This window comes from Equus caballus, chromosome 8 (genome assembly GCF_041296265.1).
Source record: "Equus caballus isolate H_3958 breed thoroughbred chromosome 8, TB-T2T, whole genome shotgun sequence".
NCBI classification, from domain to species: Eukaryota; Metazoa; Chordata; class Mammalia; order Perissodactyla; family Equidae; genus Equus; species Equus caballus.
This window is the reverse complement of record NC_091691.1, coordinates 77,968,692-77,992,120: the sequence shown is the minus strand read 5'-3', so window position 1 is coordinate 77,992,120 and position 23,429 is coordinate 77,968,692. Positions and strand designations below refer to the sequence as shown.

General features: G+C 42.4%; 1 long non-coding RNA gene across 1 annotated transcript; it reads right to left on the bottom strand.

The window, feature by feature from the left end:
* On the bottom strand, positions 1–23,219 carry LOC111774749 (uncharacterized). Its single transcript, XR_002809968.2, has 4 exons — positions 23,113–23,219; positions 8,281–8,369; positions 3,373–3,449; positions 1–105 (listed from the first exon to the last, which is right to left on the bottom strand). It is a non-coding gene; the product is annotated as an uncharacterized lncRNA (long non-coding RNA).
* Between the last annotated feature and the right edge of the window lie 210 nt (positions 23,220–23,429).

Below are 23,429 nucleotides of genomic sequence, written 5' to 3'. Positions count from 1 at the left end.
CCTCACTGTACCTTTCCTTCACTCCTGCTTCCCTGGAACCAAACTCCTTAAGAAGCTTTGGCCTCCATGTGAGCTTTGGTCCTAGGTTCTGTTTCCTGCAAAACCCTGTCCATCAAGAGAGAACGGAAAAATAAACTATGGTTTATTGATATGATGGAATTCTATATAACGGTTAATATCTATGAACTAGATTTATATGTATCAACATAAATAGACTTCAAAATTGATGTTAAATAAAAACAGCAAATTGCAAAAGGCTATATACAGTATTTTACTGTTAGTATCTCTTTTAATGCGCAGAACAATACCTATATTGTCTACAAAAACATATTATGTAGTAAAATATAAAATTATGCATGAAAATAAAACAAACCAACTTAAAGATGATGGTCATCTCTGGTGAGGGGAAGAGAGAAAAGGAATAAGAATGGAGGTCGATGTAAAGACAGCTTAACTGTACCATTTTATTTCTTAAAGAAAAAACTATCTGAAGCAAGTATTGCAAAATACTTAATATCTATTAAGTGTAAACGGTGGGGATATGGTATATAATTCTCTGTGCTTTTTTGTATGGCTGGCATTTCATAATTTTCAAAAACCTAATTACGCTTAGAATCAGCAGCTTCTAGCTTAACAAAGGACAAAGCAAGTAGAAATTGATTTCTGCGCTAGACAAGACAAAAGAAGCTGTGACACTCCAAATCTGAATTGTGCAGAGAGAGAATGTGGACTCTCCCTCTTTCAATCTTTCAACTAATGTCCACGGAACACTTCTCATGTGGAAGGCATTGTAACAGGTACTTTGGAAGAGATGATTGTATGTAAAACAGTCCACTACTGAAAACAGCTTGTAATCTGGATGGTCCTGCTTGAAAAAGAATCACATGCTATGTATTTATTTATAAGTCTGTTGGTTAGAATTCAAGCCTCAAGGACGATTTCCTCAGAGGGAAAAAAAATGTTATCAACGGTGGTTAAGTTCTCAAGTTAGCCCTCAAGAGACCTATTTTTTCTGTAATATAAAATTATCGAATTCCAGGGTTGGGAAGGACCTTAAATGTAGTTGAAATTCTGCACGTTTGTGATGCAAAATAGTACAAAACAACAAGTTTCGAAACTGGTAATGAAACAGCACAGAAAAACAATAGAGTTGAATACGAAAACAGCTTTTTCATTATCTTGAATGCTGAAGTTTGAGGAAAAGAACTAAGTAAAGGAAGCTTGGAGAGGAAGGGAAGGCTGTAGAAACTCTGAGGGGGGGTCATGGCTGTTCCAAGGGCTTTTAAGGTTGATGGCACTGACTTTCTTGACATTTAAAATTTCTACATTCACTGTAAACAAAGAGCTTTTTTTCCCTTGATATTCAAGTTATCACTGATGATCTTATAGTCATTTATCTACCATGATTAGGGATCTATGATTCAATGAATTGAGAACCAGAAAAGACGATGTGTATGTGCTTTAGTTAAAGAGATTGACTTAGGGGGTCTTATACAAGTTCTGAGTGGATCAGGAAAGGAAAAAGAACAAGCAAAAGCACACCATGGTTTTGGCACAATCTTCCTAAATGAGAAAAAAAAAAAGAAACAAATATAGATAAGACAGGCCCTGCACTGACCACGAGGTATGACACTGGCCAGAGACAGTGTGGCTGTAGTCAGAACAGAAACCAAATACAAGATACACATTCCTCAAAAGAACTAAACAGAGAATTCCACTTCTGGGTATATACACAAAAGAATTGAAAACGAGGTCTCAAAGAGATATTTGTACGCTCACCTTCGTGGAAGCTGTGGGGGATCAGAATTTGCCACCCCAAAATGTGTCTCTTTGGCTTGATTATTTTTAAGAACAAAAGACTCAGAAAGAAACTTTAACCTTTCCCCTTTACTGCCTAACAGAATTTAAGATAAAAGGCCCAGGAAGGAGCTATCCCCATAGATAACTCTAGGTGTGGTAGACAGGAAGGCACCCAGCAAGGTCATGGTCCAGCAAACATTTGTTTACCAAACATTTGCTTTTCCATCTCTGTGTAAATTGCCCTCCTTTCTTTTGAAGTCCCAAATCACTACCCTCAACATCCTCCTTTGTCTTTAGCTGAAGGTGATATAAAGGTGGTGGCTTTCCCATTTTGGCACGTTACTCAGTTTTCCTGGGTTTCTCCCCTGTATACACATTATTAAATTTTGTTTGACTTTCTCCTGTTATTCTTTCTCAGGTCAATTTAATTTTTAGACCAGCTGGAAGAACCTAGAGAGGACAGGAATATTCTTCCTCCCCTACACAGCATGATTCACAATAGCCAAAAAGTGGAAGCAACCCAACTGTCCATTGACAGAAAAATGGGTAAGCAAAATATTGTATATGCATACAACAGAATATTAGTCAGCCTTAAAAAGAAGGAAATTTCTAACACATGCTACAACATGGATGAACCTTAAGGACATTTTAATATGTGAAATAAGCCAGTCACAAAAACACAAATACCGTATGATTCTACTTATATATGGTACCTATCAGAGTCAAACTCATAGAGACTAAACATAGAACGGTGGTTCCCAGGGGCTACAGGGAGAGGGGACTGGAGAGCTGTCGTTTAACGGATATAGAGCTTCAGATTTGCAAGGTGAAAAGAGCTCTGGAGATGGATGGAGGTAGTGGTTGCCCAATAATGTGAAGGTAGTTAACACTACAAAAGTGTACACATAAAATGATTACAATCGTAAATTTTATGTTACGCGTACTTTACCACAATTAAAAATGGAAAACTAAATAAAAATTTGAAAATACACCACAGTGAGGCAGGGATGTTGGTGGGGCAGATGGAGTGGCCTCAAGGAAGATGAAAGGGACGGAGGAGCTATAATAACATCAGGTGAAATCACTTACGGGACGATCACCGCTTCTATCGACGTAGCTCCTGGGGCTGTCTCTTCTTGCGCTAATCACCAGTTCAATCAGATACCCACATGGCAATGTTTTGACGTCTCTCCTCCCAGCCCCACAGTCAATGAAGGCAGGAGCCACACCTGCTGTGCCCACCACTTTGTCTCCCAGGCCGTCATATTAACTGATACCTCATGGACACATAATAATATTTGTGGAATGAACAAATGAATTTGTAACCACAGTAATAATGATCCCTTAAAAGTCAAATTATAGTGACAGACACAATTTCAAAAAACAGTAAATTCTACGAGTGGTAAGACATATGAGTACCAAGGTAAATGATATCATTGTGACTTGGGAAATTCACATGGAGGAGGGACCTGAGTTGAGCCCTAAGCCTGTCCCTGCTCCACTATGCTATGTGACACCCAGCTGGACGGTGGACATGTCGCTGCTATTCCATACTGAATATGACCCACTTACCAATAATTAAATACAGGTAGCTGTTCTTTCAAGGTCCTCTGATTATATCTTCAAAGTTTCTCTTTTGTCCTGTGGGTCTGTGATTAAACAGGAGAAAACTAGTGTGATTAATTTGATTCTGCAAATACCAATTTCCCTGAGCTTCACTTTCTTCCTCTTTAAAATTGGCATGGCCTTAAAATTAAACTTCTTGGCATCCCTGGCCTGATGAATTCCTAGTAAAATAAATTGAAGCTCATAGTAAATAAAACTATGTATGTATGATAAGAATAAGACCTTGAATTTATGCAACAGCTTCTAAAAGGGTGCCTCATTTATCCACTGAAAGAGAGAAATAAAACTTCCTCTTTAAAATTGGCATGACCTTAACATTAAACTTCTTGGCATCCTAGGTCTGATGAATTCCTAATAAAATAAATTAAACCTCTTTCTATATATACATACATATGAGATGAGAATAAGACCTTGAATTTATGCAACAGCTTCAAAAGTTTGTCTCATTTATCTACCAAAAGAGAGAGAAAGAAAGAAAAAGTCTCTTTGGGTAGCAAGTGGATAAATACAAAAGTAGCATTATTATCCTTGCCTATCGAATGAAGACGAGAAGTAAAGAAAGGTCAGGCAACTTGCCCAAGGTCACTCTAGAAGTCAGTGATGGGGTGAGAATGGAACCCAGGTTTCCAGGCTCCTGGCCCACTGCATTTCTCTCATGGCCATAAATTACAAGACTGTTTAGGTCTCTAGATTCTCCAGATGTTCCCATCTCCTCCACGTCCTTGTGCCGCCCCCCAAAGCTTTCGCATTTTTTATGGAGTTGGATGAAAGTCTCCCTCTTCCTGACAGCTTTATTACCCCAAGAAACCATTATCTCCTTCAACTCAGAAAGTTATACTCAATTGGTGGTGCAGTAACCAAACAGGAGTCAAAGACATTTCTATGATTGATGCACCCTTCACTGGAAAACAGCTGAAAATATTACTGCTCTGATATTCCCATTTTTTTCAGGCCTAAAGGTTAATCAGTTGACAATGTTACACAGAAAGTCTTTTTAAAAAGTCCAACAAAGAGATCGTGTAAGTTGGAGAACTCTTCACCAGGCCAAGAAGAGTTGTTAGTGTCCAGAAGAGAAATTTGAACAAATGGGAGAAATGGAAGCCTTGTCAAGACCATGAGATGCTTTGGTGGCACTTTATGCAAGTGAAGGGATCAGCATCTAAAGGACACCCAGAGGGGCTAAAGTTGCTTATGAATTTGACCGTGAGTCCTCATGGAAAGAAGAAGAAAATAGACGTGAAAAATATAGGTGGAGAAAAGAAACGATACAGAAAAATGAAGAAAGAGGAAAGAGAGGAAGAAGGGAAATATAAAAAGGAAAGTGTAAAAGAATGAAGAATATATTTATCATAACTAAAACAGTATTTACAGCTTATAAAAGGCTTTCACCTGTATCTGCTCATGTAGTGTCAAGACTCCTGCCGAGTAGATAATATCGCCGTAATTTGATGAATGAGGCTCATATGCCAAAGATCAGAATGTTAGGAAGTAGAAGGAGGCAGGCCCAAAAACAATTCTTTTTGCCATCTCCACCAAGAACTCAAGGAAGCTTGGACTGGGTCATATAAGGCTACATTAAGCCTAGACTCTGACAGTGGCCCCCAGGGACGATATGGGGACCTTCAGCTGTGTAACACAGGGTAAAGAACCCCAAGAGCCTTCACTCCTGACTCTGCAGAAGTTCTACAGCTCCAAGAAAAACAGAAGAGGGAGGATGGCAGGGAGACCTGCTTCTTCAAAAGTAAATAGAATTGTAAATGTTCTGCTTTTAGAAAGAACAGCACATGCAAAGATCCTGTGGCACAAAACAATGTCTAAAATTAGAGAATGATCAGCGTGGATGAAGCATATGGCGAAAGACGAAAAATACAACATGATGCTGGTTGAGTGACTGAGTGATAGGTCCTGGAGAGCCTTACAGACCATACCGCAGAGCATAACATTTATCCTATCGGCGATGGGGAGACTTCAAAAGTTTTAAAGACAAGAGGAGGAGTTGCAAATGACATGATCAAATCGGGTTTGGAAAAATAACCCTGACTGCAATATGGAAGAAGAGAAGAGCGTCTATGAAACAAGACATGGAGTGAAATTCTTGCATGGAAATAGGAACTAAGAGAAAAAGGACAGGGTCTAGAGACATTTTAGAAATAGAATTGATACATGGAACCCATGGAGGGAAGGAGTTAGTGATGATTCTCGGCATTCTGGCTTCCATAACTGGGTAAATTGTAGTGACATTCATCAAGACTGAGAAGAAAAAAATTTTTCTAAGGGCATACAGCAGTCCCTCCTTATCCGTGGTTTCGATTTCCATGGTTTCAGTTACCCAAGGTCAACTTCAGTCTGAAAATATTAAATGGAAAATTCCAGAGATAAACTATTCATAGTTTTAAATTGCCAGTGGTTCTGAGTAGCGTGATGAAATCTGGTGCCTTCCAGCTCCATCCTGCCTGGCTGTGAATCCTTCCTTTGTCCAGGGTATCCATGCTGTATATGCCTCAGTTAGTCACTTGGTAGCCATCTCGGTTATCAGATCAACTGGTAGTGCTTGCATTCAAGTAACCCTTATTTTACTTAATAATGGCACTGCAGCGCGAGGTAGTGATGCTGGCAATTCGGATATGCCAAAGAGAACAAGTAAAATGCTTCCTTTCAGTGAAAAGGTGAAAGTTCTAGACTTAATAAGGAAAGGAAAAAAAATCATATGCTGAGGTTGCCAAGACCTACAGTAACTTTTATTACATCATATTGTTATAATTGTTCTATTTCATTATAACTTATTGTTGTTAATCTCTTACTGTGCCTAATGTACAAATTAAACTTTATCATAGATATGTATGTACAGGACAAAACATAGTATATATAGGGTTCAGTGGTATCCGTGATTTCAGGCATCAGGGTCTTGGAATATATCCATAAGGGGGGACTACTTTGTCCTGCACTAACCTCTCTGGGGATGGAAACAAGACATATAAACAGATAATTGCCATATAATGTGGCAACTACAATGATTGAGATATGCTGAGACTGCTAAGGGAACCTGGGAGGACTATCTGAGGACTCCTGGAGAAGAAGCAAGAGTAGGAAGAAGGAAGAGGAGGTCAGATCAGGTGTGGTAATACTGTGCTGAATCGAAAAGGCTGGGTAGCAATGAACAGGGTAAGTCGGGGTGAAGGAGAGGGTGGAAGGTCGAGTGGTTTGCAAGTGTGCTTCCCAGAAAGTAGAATAAGCACTCCTGGGAACTTGTTAGAAATGCAAATTTTTGGGCCCCACCCCAGAATGACTGAAGGCGAATTTCTCGGGGTGGATCAGCAGTCTGTGTTTTCAAGCCCTCAAGGGAATTCTGATGCGCACTCAAGTTACACAACCGGAACTGGCAGGGAGGTGGCAGAGGGAAGTGAGCAGCTAGGGACATGGTTTCAGAACCAGGCTGCTTCAGTTCAGATGCCGGCTCTGCAGTTTGCTGGGTGACCTGAAGTGAATTACTTAATCTCTTTGGACCTCAGTTTCTTCATTCCTGTAATCATAGTACTTAATTCATAATTACTACGTATCAAGTGCCTGGCACGTAAGTGCTATGTTGTTTTTTGTAGTGATAGAGCGGACGAAGGGAATGGCAGGAGCAAGGGCAGGGCTGTTTTGCACGTAGCTGCTGTTTGAGCATCAGGCATGAAGCAGGGTGTGGCAAGAGTGCTGGAGAGGCCAGCAGGGGATGGATCACAGCCTTACAGGTTTGAAAAAGACACCTGGGATCTTCTGCGTCCAAAAAGATGGACTACTTATACTTTTTCCTGTTCCTGTTCCTGCTAAGTTCACCTGAAAAACCTGGATATTATAAGACTCTGAAAAGTGGGAAGAAGAAGGCAGACCAAGGAGGGACCTCCGGACCCCAGGACTGACACAGTGATGCGTTCAGTGGATTTTTTTTTTTGCTCCATAGATCACAGACTTGGAACTGATGTACCTGGCAACTCAGAAATGCCATGGAGCACAGACCAAAAAAGCCCCAGCAAAATCCTGCTCTCTGTAGCCAAAGGACCAGGAAAAGGGCAGCCCAGAAAGACAGAAAACTCTGAGATAATACCAGCTCTACTCCAGGCAAATGCCCTAGAGAAAGCTGTGGCCCCACGGCCACCCACACCAGCAAAGGCCCAGTAAGGAACCTAGATTCCGCCTCCGCCAGGCTGTCACCAGGCCCCCAGCCTCCACACCAGGGAGGTGTCAGGGAGGGTGGGTGGGATCTGGGACTTCATTGCCCATTGGGGAGTAACAAACCTGCCTTCATGGTGTCAATGGAGACTACACAGAGGCCAGAACTCCCACCCGACCCAGCAGTAAGGAGGAGCACCCACTCTTCTTCCACTGGGGCACCCCACTCCTTCTGCAGGATGTCAATAACTGATTTGTGACATTATACTCTAACTTTGCAAGGGTTACTGTTGGGAGAACTTTGGTAAAATTTTCTTAAAAAATTTGACTTAAAAAATTAAAAGGAAAACTGAACCAAATCATGTGGCAAAGGGGAGCTATTGGATTTAAGCAGAGTGACAGATTAGATTTGTACCGTAATTAACCTTTTCGGGTGCAGTTGCACAGAGGGCTCTGATTGCTGAAATTCATCAGAGAGGAGCTTTGGCATACACGCTGTAGGCAGCCTGCTCTGCAGAAAGAATCTTCCTTTTGGCATCATCAGAGCTCATATCTGGTCTCCCTATACCTATTAACTGCAGGAGACGTCCATGGAGCCCAAAGGACAGTTTGAAGCTTCCGTGTTGCTGGGGTGATGAACCTAATACCCTGTGGGAAGTCTTGAGGGAAGCAACCGGGAGGCTGATAGATGACATTACTTACACAGAGCAAGATCTTGATTTGAGAGGTTCTTGTTTCTGACAAATATGCTTGTGAACCAACTCTATTAGCTCCAGCAGGATCTGGAAATCCTAAAGAGTAAACACAAATCAGTGTGATCCGTGACCAGAGGAAGCTGCGAGACACTTTTTCAACAAGACAGATTTTTGAAAATTAAAACCGTAAGATGCTTCCTGTGCAATCAATTTGTTTCCACTTGTGCAGCTCTGCTTCCATCATTTCAAGCCTTGCACCCAGGTGAGCTGGAGCTGCCCTGGCCAGCCCGGGGGCTAGGGGAGGGAGGGGGAGGAAGAAAGCAGTTTGGTGATCAATAAACACTTGTGGAAACCCTGCAGTGGAGACAAACGCTAGTTGTCGGGGAGTGTTGAAGGGAAGATAAGTCAGAGAGTGCTTGAGCTCAAACAGGAGGGAGCTCATGGTGGGCTGGAGAGGTCAGAGTGGGCTTCTAGGAGGAGGTGGGGCTTGAGCTGAGTCCTGAGAGCAGTCAGTACTCAGATAGAGCCTGACACACAGGCCTTAGGGAAAGAAGAAGGGACCTGGGGTGGAGGAAGAATTCACAATTAGGCGAGGTGTTTTCAACACAGTGCTATTGTTAATTGGGGCCATCAGTTCCATTAGCAAAAACTGGAAACTGATAAGGAAAGAGTTGCAAGAGGAATCTCTGAGGTGATTTGTTTTGTGCAAAAAAAAAAAAATAATAATAATGAGTAAACCAATTAAAAAAAAAAAAAAACCCAGTTCATGGTCACACACTCAGCACTGGAAGCATGGATGGCTCAGCCTCAGTCCCAGCTCGGAAGGACTTCACGTTCACGCAGTGGAGACACACAAATACACCGATTAGGTGTCAGGTGTAAGCAGGTAGAGTGTAAGAGCCACAGAGATGGCCTCTCCCTTGTTCAATTCACTTGGGAAAGGCTGCTGAAGGCGAGTTGTTGGCTATCTCTAAGAGTTGTCTAACCCTGCAAGGAGCACTCTCTCCGGGGTCAGCAAAGCCCCAGACGTTAAAGCATCAGAAATACAGCAAATAGAAAGGCATTATTGTTACATTCCCCAAGTTCACTGGGCACCTCCTGCGTGCCCAGCCCTGCCATTGGGCCTATGGATTCTCAGAAAACTCAAGACGTGACCTTTCTCTACCCTGAGAGAGCTCTGCCTTCTTGAGAGGTGGCACACACGAGCTCACACAGGTGAATTATTAACTCAAGAACTAGTAATTCAAAAAATGTACCAATGTAATCATTGCAAATCAGTGTATCTCAAACCTGAATAAGCTATGGATCCCTTTTAAAGAAGAATATTTTTCACAGATACCCAGTGTTGATTTAAATTATATTTTATTGTAAAGTTACTTAAATCTGTAGAAACAGGAAATCAGTTATAAACCCCTTATGCTTACAGCTCTTACAGTAAAATCAAAACAAATCTAAAAATTAAATACAAATAAAAATACAAGACCAAAAAATTTAAAATAGCATTAACTTAATATGATAGTTGATGATATTCTACTTAAATTTGATTGATACTATTGGGCATATAGTGGAAAAATATATTTGAGCATATCCTATTGTATTTGTTATCAGTATGAATCTTCTGATTTTGAACACGATGAATCATCATTTGAGTCACTGTCATTGAGTTCACTGTCCTCGTTACTGTGCTTTATTTCAATGACCTCACTTTTAACCACCGATGCACTATTTTGGTAGATCAATCAACTTAACAGAAAATGCAAAACTGGAGAAAAGATCTCCCTTGCCCTATTTTCAAAGCCATTTACTATTAGTGAAGTGTTACAAGAAGGTACATAGAAAGAAAGAGTGCACATAACACGTCTGCTCACAAAGCCAGCGTGGTGCTGCCTGCTGCTGTTCAGATTCTTATACTGCTGTGTGCCCTCTGATCGTCTCATTTCCCTCCATTCTTTTCCATTCAAGCTTCTTCAAAACCTTTGCTTATGTGGCTTGGCTGGTTTTGAAGCTTCTGCAAGACCTTTTGTTAATATGGCTTGCTCATATCATTTGGCCTTCAATTGGGACCACCGACGCACTGAAATCTCAAAATGAAACTCAGGCAGCTGCATGCAAATGATGGCATAAGCTTATATTAATTTTAGACTTATCATTGAAATTAAAACATTCTTGTAAAATCTGAGGATACCACCCGGAGGATAAATCTGGGCATCTTCTGAGATCTAGGGATCCCAAATTGAGGAAGGAAGTACAGTTTGGATGAAATGGGGAGATGAGTAAAGCTGCTGAGGTCATGGAAGGCTTTGGGGCAAGGATGTAGTTGGAGCTGGATGAGAAGATGTGAGGGACTTAGGGAGTCAAGGAGGAGGAAGAATGAACCACCGGGGAGCAGACATGGATATCTGTGAACCAACCACATCATCTGACGCCACTCTCCTCTTGTTTCCTGCCCACCAGTCTTCCTTAGGTCACTGTAACAGACAGAACTATCTCTTTTAAGGTCTTTTTTGTCATTGTGTCCCTGGATGCAATTCTCAACACCACACATGTTTCCTAAGGCTGGCTCCTTCTCCATCATTAGCTCTGAACCAAAATCTTCGCTGACCTCCTAATCTTCATGAGGTTCCTCCTATTATCTTTTCACAGCACCCACTCTTTTCCTCTGAGACTCGTGATAGTTTCCTATTGCTGCTGCAATCAGTTAACACAAACTTAGTGATGCTGCACTACAATGCTATCCTCTCATAGTTCTGGAGGTCAGACATCGTAAAGTCAAGGTGTCAGCAGGGCTCGGTTTCTTCTGGAAGCTCCAGGGAAGAATCTGTGTCCTTCCCTTTTCTAGTTTCTAGAGCCCACCTGCGTTCCTTGGCCCATGGTGTCCTTCCGTCATCAAAGCCAGCAGCTTAGCATCCTCCAGTCTCTGTCTCTGCATCCTTTGTCACATCGCCTTTGGAGTTGACCCTCCTGCCTCCCTCTTATAAGGATCCTTGTGATGACATTGGGCCCACCCAGATAATCCAAAATAATCTCCTCATCTCAAGGGCCTTAACTAATCACACTTGCAAAGCCCCTGGTGCCACGTAAGGTAACATCTTCACAGGTACCAGGGGTTAGGACACGGATATCTTTGGGGGCCATTATTCAGCCTACAACAAGGCTCTTACCGCCACTCATAATTATTTGTTTGTTTACTTTTTTATTGTCTATCTCACACATCAGACCCAGGTTCCAGAGGTGAAAGAACTACGACTGTATTATGGTGCCGAGTGCATAGCAAATGTCATTAAATACTTAACAAAAGAATAACAAATAAAGGATTGGCAGGATACGTGAAGATGGAAGGCATGGCCGAGATATCTTCCAAGGAAAGTGGACATGGCTATTCTCTCTATGCCAGATTTCACTAATGAATGGTAGAAAGCCAGCCAACCTTGCTCAAGATTCCTTCCTTTTACTGCCCCAGAGTATATATCAACCCTAGAAAAGGCCTCTAACTGGCCAAGTTGGTTGAAGTGTCCCGTGGACCAATCCTTGTGGCCACGAAAACAAGGTGATGTGATTGTCAGAACCATCAGAGCCACCAGGCTGGAGCTGGAGAGGAACATTTTCGAAAAAAGGTCATAGGGGTGCTGCTGCCAGGCAAGGGGAAAGGAATGTTGGGAATACAGGTAGAACCAGTTTCTGCCCTACTGCATCCCAGCACTTAAGATTAATAAAAGCTATCAGTAAATCATCTCAAACCTTTTAACTCTCTTCCTTTCCTTCTGTACGTATCTACCATCTCTAATTCTTTGTCCTTTAGACAATTTTTCTCCGTCCTCTATCTTTCCAATTTTTTTCTTTCTCCTCCAAAATACACAGCTGATTTATAAAACTGAACTGTTTATTTAAATGCATTATACCTACCGAATAAAACTTTGTATTCCCAATTCTTATTTTAAAGGAAATGAGTTGGAACATTCTACACTTAAGGGTGCAATGAAGAGAGCCCTTGGTTAGAAGCTTGGGGTCTTAAGATCTGGTACTAACTAATTCTCTAACTAGCTGTGTGATGTAGACAGGTCACAAAGATTTGACTTTGAATGTCTTTCTGTAAAAGCAAGAAATTGGTCTAAATTATCTCTGGGATTGTAAACATCTCTGAAATTCTGTTACACAAAGGTAATTAGCTACTATGGGAGAGACGTTCTTCATAACCAGGATGGTGGGTTTCATATAATCTTGGGGGTTTGTTTGGTTTGGTTTTTAGGAATCATTGACCTCCAATAATAATAGGGATAATAGAAATAGCATACATTTATTGAATGATTACCATGTCCTAGGCACTGTCCTAAGTAGTTTACATACGTCATCTCACTGATCCCCATTTGGGAATAACTAAAGCACTTCGACAGAAACATGCTCAACCCATGCATTACAGACTCCTGGCAACAGTCCTTACCCATGAGAGGGGATCCTCAAATCAGGACAAGTAGAGTATTTAGCTGCCCTAAATGCTGTATTTGCGTCCATCTCATTTAATCCTCACAACAACCTACAAGGTAAGCGTTAATGTGTTTCTCCCCTTGGCTGACAAGCAGTCACTTTTTAAAAGGAGATGAGATAGATCAAAGATGGCCACATGTTATTTGCTGCTCTTCTGCATAAAAAGTGGGCACTATTTCCCTTTCCATTGAATCCAGGCTGAGCCCATGACTTACTCAGACCAACAGAAGTTACACAGGGCCAATTCTATGCTAAGGCCTTGTTCTGGCAGCTTCTCCCTTCGCACCCTGGAAATACAGTTGCCATGCGGTAAGGAAGTCCAAGCTATCCTGCTGGAGAGAGTATCACATGGAGAGGCAGACACCAGAGAGAGAGAACTGAGCCATGCGGAGGAGGCTTCCGGCCGACAATCAGCACCCAGGCCCCAGCCATGTGAAAGTGGCCTGCTTAAATCTTCCAACCAGCTAATCCACCACTTCAATGCAGCCACATGGGACACCTCAGAGGAGACCAGCACAAAAACTTCTAGTCAATCCTCAAACTTACAAGAAATAATAAATCATTGCTGTTTTAGGGCACCAGTTTTGGGGTGGTTTGTTACACAGAATTATATATGCAAAACAGGGATAATGAACTCTTTCTCATCTCCTCTCTGCTACACAGGTGCTTTGACCCAGTGAGAGCACTGAAAGACAGAGTTACTTCATATAGGTTAAGGGATGTAACATACCCTTAATAATATATAAGGGAAACTGTTTTCCCACGGAGTATAAGAGAGTTCAGCCTGGAGTCAAATGGCACCAACTTTAGATCTTGCTTGTGCATGAAACTAGACAGACAGCAACAAAGATGAATGGAGAGATTTGGCCTTCCCAACAATCAAAGCCGACTGACACATGATCAGTTTGGCTGCTGCAGTCAGAATCCATCACAAAGAGAGAAGAAACAGCTGGTTTGCCTTGCTGTATTCTCAGCAACCAGTCGTCCGCATCATTCTATTCCATAGGACCTCAGGGGTCTGAGATCTTTGCTCCCACACGACTGCGGGTGACAGATAGTGACCCCATTGTCACCCACACACGGTGGAAAGCTGCATGGTTCAAGGTCCACCTTGGCACTTCCACCTTCTGGATTGTTCTCAACACTTCAAACCCCTGGATTTAGATCTTTTTGTCTGCTCTGATCTGCATTCTGTGGGTGAGTTTTCCTGACGTCTACATTTTTGCAGCCTGATCTAGTTCCATCTATCTGACCTTTCAGGTTTAACAAGAATACTCAGGCCTCTGGTTCAGGCCTGCTTAGGGGATGACCCCTTGTCAAGCCTGTGGCTACCCATGCCCCTGCCCCACTCAACTATCCAATAAGCACCCTCTGAGCACTCACTAAGTGCACCAAAGATAAAAGAAGTAGTAGATTGACCCTTGTCCTGCTACCAGGAGCATCCACATTAAAAAAGTCCTGTTTTCCATCTCTCCAAGAAGAGTATTGGGTTCCACTTAATAAATACTCTGGTAAATAGAAAGCTATATCCTATACATGGACATCCAATTTGCAATGAATCAGAAAATGGTAAAATACGCCTGACACTAAAATTATCCTGCACAGAAATCAATCATTTTTTGAGAATTCATGAGACTCTTCAGGATCTTGCAAAGCCTCTGGAATATCGTTATGAATATCAGCTATTATTCTGCTTACAAAGCAGAGAAATGCCAATTAGCAGAGATTTCCTATTGACAGAAAGCCAGCTAAGCCAGCTGTCACTTGGGGGAAAGAAAGATATGAGCAAAATAGAGAAAATATGCAGAAATTAGAAAGTAGGAGAGAAAGCATACATTTTTTACTAATGCAAACTTTGAACCTTCCGGTGTCCAAGCTTGGGACAAGGCAGGGGTGAAAAGCGGTTGGCGTTTCCAGTAAGTGCTGTGTCTTCACCAGAACCATCTTTCTGACTCAGACCTGGGGTCCGGCTAGGGGGGGACTCCCTTACTTTCTCCTTTTGGAACAAAAGCTGCTGGTTGTTTGGAAAAGATGAAATCTTTCTCACATCCTAAAAGGATCTGGGGAAGGTAATTACTGAAAGGAGATTTACGTTCCAATCTTAGAAATACAGAAGCCACTCCAAAAGGGGTTTCTAGGTCACAATGCAACCAGAACCACTGACCGTGTTGTTAATGGCACCCAGCTGAGTTCTGGAAATATTTTTCAGAGAAATGTCCAAAAACCAGAGTGAGGAATTAGTCTTCCCACAGAATTATTTAAGGCCCCTAATTTGTTGAGAAAGGAATTACTGGTTCAAGACTTTGCAAGGCTGCAGTAATTAAACTAACAAATTATAAGTACATTTATCTGGATAAACAATATTCATCACTCAGAGGGTATGGCCACTGTAACCCCCATGCTCAGCATTCACAGTTCTTCCCATCGGGAACCTATTGCTCTGCGCTGTGGGAACTGTCTGCTGAGAAAGGAAGCATTTCACCCGCAACGCCCCTCACTCAGGTCCTTGGTCTTTCCAAACTCTAAATGACAGCTTCAGATTGCAGGGGAAAAGGGAAGGAGGGAGGGAGGGCCCATCCATTTTAATGCCTGCAGCAGCAGGAAATTAAATCTCCACTATGCAAAGCTCTGTGGCCAGCGTAAGATATGAGAAGAAATAGCTAAGTGTGGTTATAAATGGGAAAGGTCAAAGACTTATTTTTCTTCTTCACCTTTATGCAATTTATTGGGAAACTGGCATATCATTACTCAAAAAGATAGAAATGAGACCATTACAGTTTCTTTTACATGGCTGGCTGAGTCAAACTTTGCATTTGAGAACAGTTCCTCATGGCAGGGGTGAGGGCATTTACGCTGCCAGCTTTACCCATGGGTAGGAATAAAAATGATAAAGTCTGGGCACCCTGTCTACATTCCCAGTTAATGATTTGCATGTTATTTAATGATGTCCACACCGTCACCGCAAACCCGACAGGCTCACTTGCCAGTCCATCATCCAGATCACTAAGAAAAGATTAAATAAGAGCTTCGACTTAATGAGTCCTTTGAGTTGACTCAGAGTATTCGAAAGCTTCTTTTGAGGTGCAAACTCTCTCATTGGTTCCCTGACCTGATCTCTTTGGAAATAAGAATGGGGAACAGACCCCCCTGTCTAGCATTGTACTGGTCAGCATCTGCCTACTCACTCCTGCTTTAGCTGATTAATCTTAACTCTGAGCCTCCACTAAGATGTCCACTTCCTCCACCTCTTCTCTCCTGCCCTGTGACTGCAGCCGTTCCCCGCCACTGCTACACGCAGGTACCCACACGCACACAGCCACTTCAGTTGGTTGTTTGGTGCTATGAACTGAATTCACATGTTAAAATTCACACGCTGAAGTCCTAACCCCCAGCACCTCAGGATGTGATTGCATTTGGAGAGAGGGTCTTTAAAGAGGCTAAATGAGGTCATTGGGGGGGCCCTAATCCAAAACGACTGGTGGCCTTATAAGAAGATGAGATTAGGACACAGACATGCACAGGAGAGGCCATGTGAAGACAGCCTGGGAAGACAGCCATCCACAAGCCCAGGAGAGAGGCCTTGGAAGAAACCAACCCTGCCCACACCTTGACCTTGGACTCCAGCCTCCGGAAGTATGAGAAAATAAATGTCCATTGTTTAAGTCCCCCAGTCTGTGGTACTTTGTTATGGAAGCCCGAGCAGGCTGGTACAGCTGGTTTGTCCCTCAACCTGCATGGAGGAGCTGACATCCACTGGAATATAAACTAAGTGAGAAGGTCATTCCTGGCTCCTGCCTCTGAAGGGCAGGCAGATTAACTCAGAGTGGCCTGCAGGAGACCAGTACTGGGATGATATTCTTAGGTGACTAAGGAACCTGCATGTTGAGCTTCTCCTGTGTGTCTGTGCCTGCCAGGCTGCTGGAGGCGTTAGTGGGAAAGTCAGCAAGACTGAGAGATGTCACCTGATGGATCCCTCAATTGAGCACCTCAAACCATACTTAAGAGCTAAAAGACTGGAGAAAAGAAGGTTGGATAATTTTTGCTAATTGATTGTTTTAAAAATTTCTATTACTCATCTATATTCACAATGATATGGTTATAAAAACATCTTCATGAAATCTTCGGCTAAGTTAATAAATGTATAGTGTATGGAACTAGGGAGGTGAAACAGAGTCCCATTACCTCAAAAATATTTTGCTCAGCTCAGTTCCAGGGGCCTCATTTCAGCCAGATCATGAGAAACTAGAGAACAATGAGCATGGAAAAGCATTTGGAAAACATGTCATGTGAGAAGCAGTTTTTTTAAATGGGCGTGTTTAGCCTGAAAGTAGGATGATTCAAAGGGCACAAGACAGTTTCTTTAATGCTTGAAGGGCTAGCTTGTGGTTGTGGGGTTAGACTGTTTGTGTAACACCCAAGGAACAACCAATACCAAAAGGAAGACATTACTGAGAGGGACTTCACAAAGTTTTAACAGAAACATCCAATAATCCTGGGGTTGAATTAATTGTTAACTATGAGTGCATTTCCCCCAAATTAAAAAGTGATTTTGGGGCTGACCCAGTGGTGTTGTGGTTAAGTTTGCTCACTCTGCTTCCTTGGGCCAGGGTTCATGGGTTTGGATTCCGGGTGCAGACATGCACACCACTCATCAAGCCACGCTGTGGTGGCATCCCATGTACAAAACAGAGGAAGGTTGGCAACAGATGTTAGCTCAAAGGCAATCTTCCTCAACAACAACAACAAAAAAGTGATTTGAAGTTAAAAATCAGACATTCAACCAAGAAATATTTATCAAGTATCTACCAAATGCAGAGTTCTGGGCTGACCTATGTGGAGGACTTCTGTGCTTTTGTCTGCCCACTGTTCCTATTTTGGAGGGAGAACTGCTCTTCCCATATTTCCACTGGTCATGGTGAGGTTGTCAGATAACAGTGCCTTAGCTCAAGACTATGCGCAGTCACAAAGTAGGGCATGTGACTCAGGCTAAGTCAATCATAGCAGCTCACACCTACAGCAAATGAATGGCCAAGAAGAATGACTAATCCAAGCAGGTCCAATGAGGCCCTTGCCTGAGTTAGTTTATGGATGTGGGGAGACATACACACAGGTACCTTTCCCTAAAAGGTTGCTAAGCTGGGAAGACGTGAACCTGTAGCTTCAAATAGCTGTTCTGCCACCACGAAGAACTGATTTCTCCGCCACCTTTCCTTTCTTTTTTTCTTTCTTTTTCTTTCCTTGCTTTTATGCTACCTTAAGCTGGATTTCTCTTACTTTTACCCAGTAGAGTCCTGACTAACACAAGTTTTTATTCATTGAATGAATAAATTGCTTTGAAGGAAACTAAGTAGTAGAAGACACAGTCCCAACATCAAAGTCTTTATAGAATTGATGGAAAAATCCTTTTAAGTTGAAGAGACAGGTGGATAAGTAAATGGGCAGTTGCGATAGAAGAGACTGGGTGCCATAAGAGTTCAGAGAAAAGAGAAATCTCTATAAGCTGTAGCTGTTAGGATGGTTCCAGAGAGGAGGGAGAATTTGAAGATCTCTAAGGATGTATAGGAGCCGATGGAGGTGAAGCTGGGGGGAGGGGGCGGGGTACTCACCCGGGGCAGGGGGAATAGGTCTAGCAAAGGTCCACGAAAGGATGTGGAGCATCTGCAGCTCAGAGAACAGACCAGGTTACTCTGGATTTGAGGATTCATAAAGAAGATAAATGGGGAAAGTATTGGAAAGATAAATTGAAGCAGACACTGGAATTCATCAAACACTAGATTAAGGTGTTTAAACAATTTCAAGCCACTGAAGATTCTCAAACATGGAATGGTGTGATGAGAGCAGAATTTGAAGATGATGAAAGTGTGCAGTAAGAATTTGGAAGCACAGCTGGGAAGAGGAAGAGGGACCAGTTGGAGGAAATGATTCTAAAGTCTCTGACGGTGATAACGAAGACCTGAACTGACAAAGGCCTAAGCACGGGACAAGAGAGGACTTGAACCTGAGCTGGGTTCTCACGATGCCCTTTAAAGATGCACCGCTTTTAGTGACACACAAAAACCGAAAGGACACACAAAGTGAATTTTGTTTTAGCTCTTTCTGCTCAAGAACAGATTAGATTTTGCTCATTCAGTTGCTCTCGTTGTCGTGTCACCAGTGGGGCATAGCTCTGCATCGACTCACACAGATTCCCAAATGCTTTAACCTTGTTAATCAAGAAAGGTCTATAAAATGTATTGGCCCCATTGTGATGGATTGCATGTGCCTTTTTGATCAAATACCCAGTAACCTTTCTTGGGACTGCAGAAAGAAAACTTAAATATCATTTTGGAACTACCATCTGCGAATGACAAGTGAATAACCATTATCAACCAAAATCCAGAGAAAATACCATTTGTATAGCACCCCAGGGCTCAGGAGCTGTTTCAGAAAGAAGCACTCCTGCATTCAACCATTTAATAAGAAACATTTATTGAAGATTTACAGTGAGTTACACTAAAATACTACGAAACATTTATAGAGTCCAGTACAGCAGTATAGCTTTCAAACTCTGTTCATCTATTTCACCTGATTTTACCCTTTCAATAAGATATTAAGGTAGATAGAGCTGATATTACTACCCCAGTGGTTAGGTGAGGGAAACGTCAGGCTCTGAAAAGTAAAAGGACTTATTCAAAGGCTCTCAGTAAGCAGTATTGAACCCAGGCTTGAGATATGAGTGTTTTGATTCTAAGTCCAGAGGACTTGATATTAGAATATGACATATGGGGGGAGGGGCTCACTCCTGGGCCTTACTGCAGGGCTGGGATGCATCCTCTATGCACAGAGAATGGAGAAGGTAACAGTGGACTAGACAAAGTCAAGTCCAACATTGCCACAAACCAGCTGTGTGACCTGGGGCAAGTCACTTCCTCTCTCTAGACACCAGTTCCCCATCTGGAAGAGGAGATGATGAGAAAAGTATACAATAGCCCAAGAGTAACGGGACTGAGAACAGAGCCCAGAAAGCACTGCAGTGTAAGTCTACAGAGGAGTGGGAGCTAGTGGGACTAGGGTGTCCCCTTGAGAGCCACAGCCGTGTTCACCCCAAAGTCACCAAGGAGCCCCACAGTAACAACTTATCCTAAAGAAGGAGTGTAAGGTGCTGAGGAAAGGGTTTGAGGGAAGTGTTGATTTAGAGCACACATGGTGTCTATCTCTGAGCACGTCTCCAAGCCAAGTCCAGCCTCCTCCAACTCATGCCTGAGACTAAGGAGAAGACAATAAATAATAATAACACCACTACCAAGGAAGAGAAGAAGAAAGAAGAGCAAGAGGAGGCAAAAAGAGTAAACTGCAACTATTTTACTCAAATCTCTGTAAGACAGTGAGTACTAGTGTGTAACATTGGCTAAGCTACTCATCTCCATTTTCTCACTGTGAAATGGACCGCTCTACTACGTACCTCCTAGGATTGCTGTAAGATTAAATGCGGGGATGCATAAAGCACTTGGCAAAATGCCTGGTACATGATTCCTATGCTTTATGATATTGTTGTTATTAATATGGCTTTACCACTTTGTAGCCTGGTAACAAAGAGCAACACTAGTGGTCCCTATTTGGGGTTTCTAGCAGACTGCTCTTGTTTTGGTCTAGCTAGTATTCCTTTTTCTAATTGCAAAACCTCTCTTTCCTATGGGAAATCCATTGTGGTGGTTGCACATGACCAACACAACCACCTTCAGCCACAGGGGAGGCGTATAACCAGATCTGGCCAGTCAGAACTTCCCATTCTCCTGATCACAGTGATGGGTTCTAGAATGGGCAGGTGACCACAGCAACACCAATCCAAATTCCCTCCATGTGACTTGATATCCGTATTCTTGGAGAGAGGTCTTTCTTTGTCTGGGACTGTGAGCTGAAATAATGATACGGGCTTGGAGAGCTCTGAGAGAAAAGCTTTGTGGGAAAGAAGCCACAGAGAGTTCAAGCACAGCCAAGAGAAGGAGAACTCAGTCTTGATGTACCCCAAAGTCCAGCTGCATAGGAGTCTGGCTCCACTCTTTGGACTCTTCAGTTAGGTGAGCCAACAAATTTTCTATTGGGCCAAAAGCAGCTACAGTTGGTTTCTGTTACTTGCAACCAAGAGTCCGAACTAATGCAGATTGTTGCTGGGGTAGGTTGGAGCGCAGAACAGATCTAGCAGCCTGAGTGCCAAGGCACACCCTCTTCTATCTGGAAGAGAAGGCAGGGCAGAGTACCAAGGAGGACTTAGCCTCCAGCTGCATTTTGGCTGACTCTGTAGGCCATATCACCATAGCAAGCAAGAGCAGAAGAAGAGGAAACAGGCAGAGGCCAGGGGTCATTGGGAAGGGCTATCTGCTAGAATTCAAATTAAAAGTATATTGAGTTTTTTAATTGTGTTTTCCTATAAGATGCATCTTACTTTACTCTTTCTTATTTTCTTTCCACATTAGAAAAAGCCATTTGATCCAGCTTTGGGCTGGGATTTGGTGTTTACTCCAAAGGAAAGAATGAAACATCTTTCCTCCCTCCCTTCCACCTACGCCCTGTGTAAGGATGGCATCGTGTTTCCAAAAACTGAAACTTTCTCACCCTGAGGAAGGGAAACAAGTTACGTGCTGCTGACGATTTGGAGATCTGTCTATCGAGCCATTATGCTCCTCTATACTTCATCAAGGATCATGTGATAGAAAGAAAGTGGGATTTTGCATGTTGGAAGAATAAAGAAGGTTTGGTTTGGAACCAACTAGAGTAGGAAGAAGCCAACTAGAAGAGGCTCTAGGTCAAAATCCAGAGGCTTCACCCTTGCTCCTAGAAGTCCTCTCTAGAAAGTCCGAGTCAGCAGACAGAGAGAGAAACTGCTGGGAGGGACAACATCCAAGTGCCCTGAACCCAGGCTGAGCCCAAGACCTGACTCTGGCCACTTGGGCCAGAAACACCCACCGAGTTACTGTCCGTGGTGGACAGGAACATCACTTAGCCTGCACCCAGGAGATCCCTAACTGCCCAGGTCTATTGAGATGCAGCCAAGTTCTGCCTGTGCCTCAAGTCTTCTGAAGCTACATAATTTGACTGCTTTGAAGATACTTCCCACAATGCTTCAGCCCAAGAAAACCACTAGACCCCTCTTGGAGGGGAGGAGGTTATGGAAAAGAATTTCTGTAGCTATATTTTCAGGCCATGCTGGGCATCCTAGGGTGTTCAAAGCAGGGAGATTAGAGTGGGCTAATAATCCTCACATGAGTATTAGCAAAGGATGGAAAAACACTCGTAGGACATCCGAGAGCAATCAGGAATCTATAGGCAGTCTATGCATTTATTTCACTTTCTCATTACCTAAAACAGTAAACTCCAAAATTTTGTAATTGAAAATCCATTCAGTAAAAATTTTGAACATGCATTCCCTAATTACTTATACTTACTTATTTGTGAGTTACATACGTATACCATAGTTCTAATAATATGTATATTATAAAACATACCAAAAAAGGATATTTTTTAAAGATACAATAAAGAAACAAATAATGTTTCTACTAAATATCTTGCTGAGTACATTATTGGCCAATATGTATTTAGGGTAACTTTTGACATTAGCAACAGCGACATAAATTCATATTTTAAATAATTTTCTTGATTTCAATTTTTTGGGCCAACATCGTATTGGATGATTACATTGTCACTATTTTTACCTCATGTTGTATCTTATAAAGATCTTGCACCAAAAGTAGAAGTGTTGGCTCTACCATCTGCCCATGCATTGCATGTTGTTTGCATTATCAGTGCCACCTTAAACCCACAGTTTCATTTCAGAACTTTCTTAAGCTATTTGTCCATTTTGTGCAGGTTAACTGAGATATAGCTAAGAAATATAATCAGTAAACCCATTTAATCAGACAGTGTATGCACATTAGAAACAAGCAAGGGAGTGGGTCCCCACTGTCAGTACTCCCATCTGGTAAAGCCTCCACTCATGCTTCAGGGTACTTCGAGTCCTACAAGGCACGTGACCGCACACCATATAGACCAAGTGAGATGAGGGTCCAGTGTCGCTCCATAGATAATACCAGCAAATGTTTTATTTGCTTTTTAGATAACAAGCAAAATAAAATAGGAATTCTACTATTTTCCCAACAGCCTAGTGGATCATATGCCACAGCCCCACCCACGTCACAGACCCCATTATAGAGATGACTAGCCTCACAGCAGGGGCTATGTCACCTTCTAGCACCTCTCCCCATTTTCCCTAGCCCTGCAGCTAGAGAAACATAGCTCCCATCATCAAATCTTCCCATTACCTATCTGATAAAATCCAGATTCCTTAGCTTAGCCCTGAAACTTTTGTGCCCAATTGCTGTACCTTTCCAGCTTTATCCCTTTCTCTTTCTCCCACATAAACCCTACAGCCGGCACCAACAGTCACTTCTCTAACAGACCAGATTCTTTTAGGTCTTTGCAGTTGCTCTTTTGTCTGCCACGAATGTCACCCTTTAACTTCACCTTCCTACAAATCTCCAACTCGTTCTTCCAACTCCAAGTCATATGTTCCCACTCTGTAACCCATGGAATGGCCTCCATCAACTCAAGGTACAAGGACAGTCACATCTTTTTTCTTTTTCCAGTTAATTATTTAAGCACTCATCTTTCTCTTGGGACTTTCCCACACCCCTTAAACCT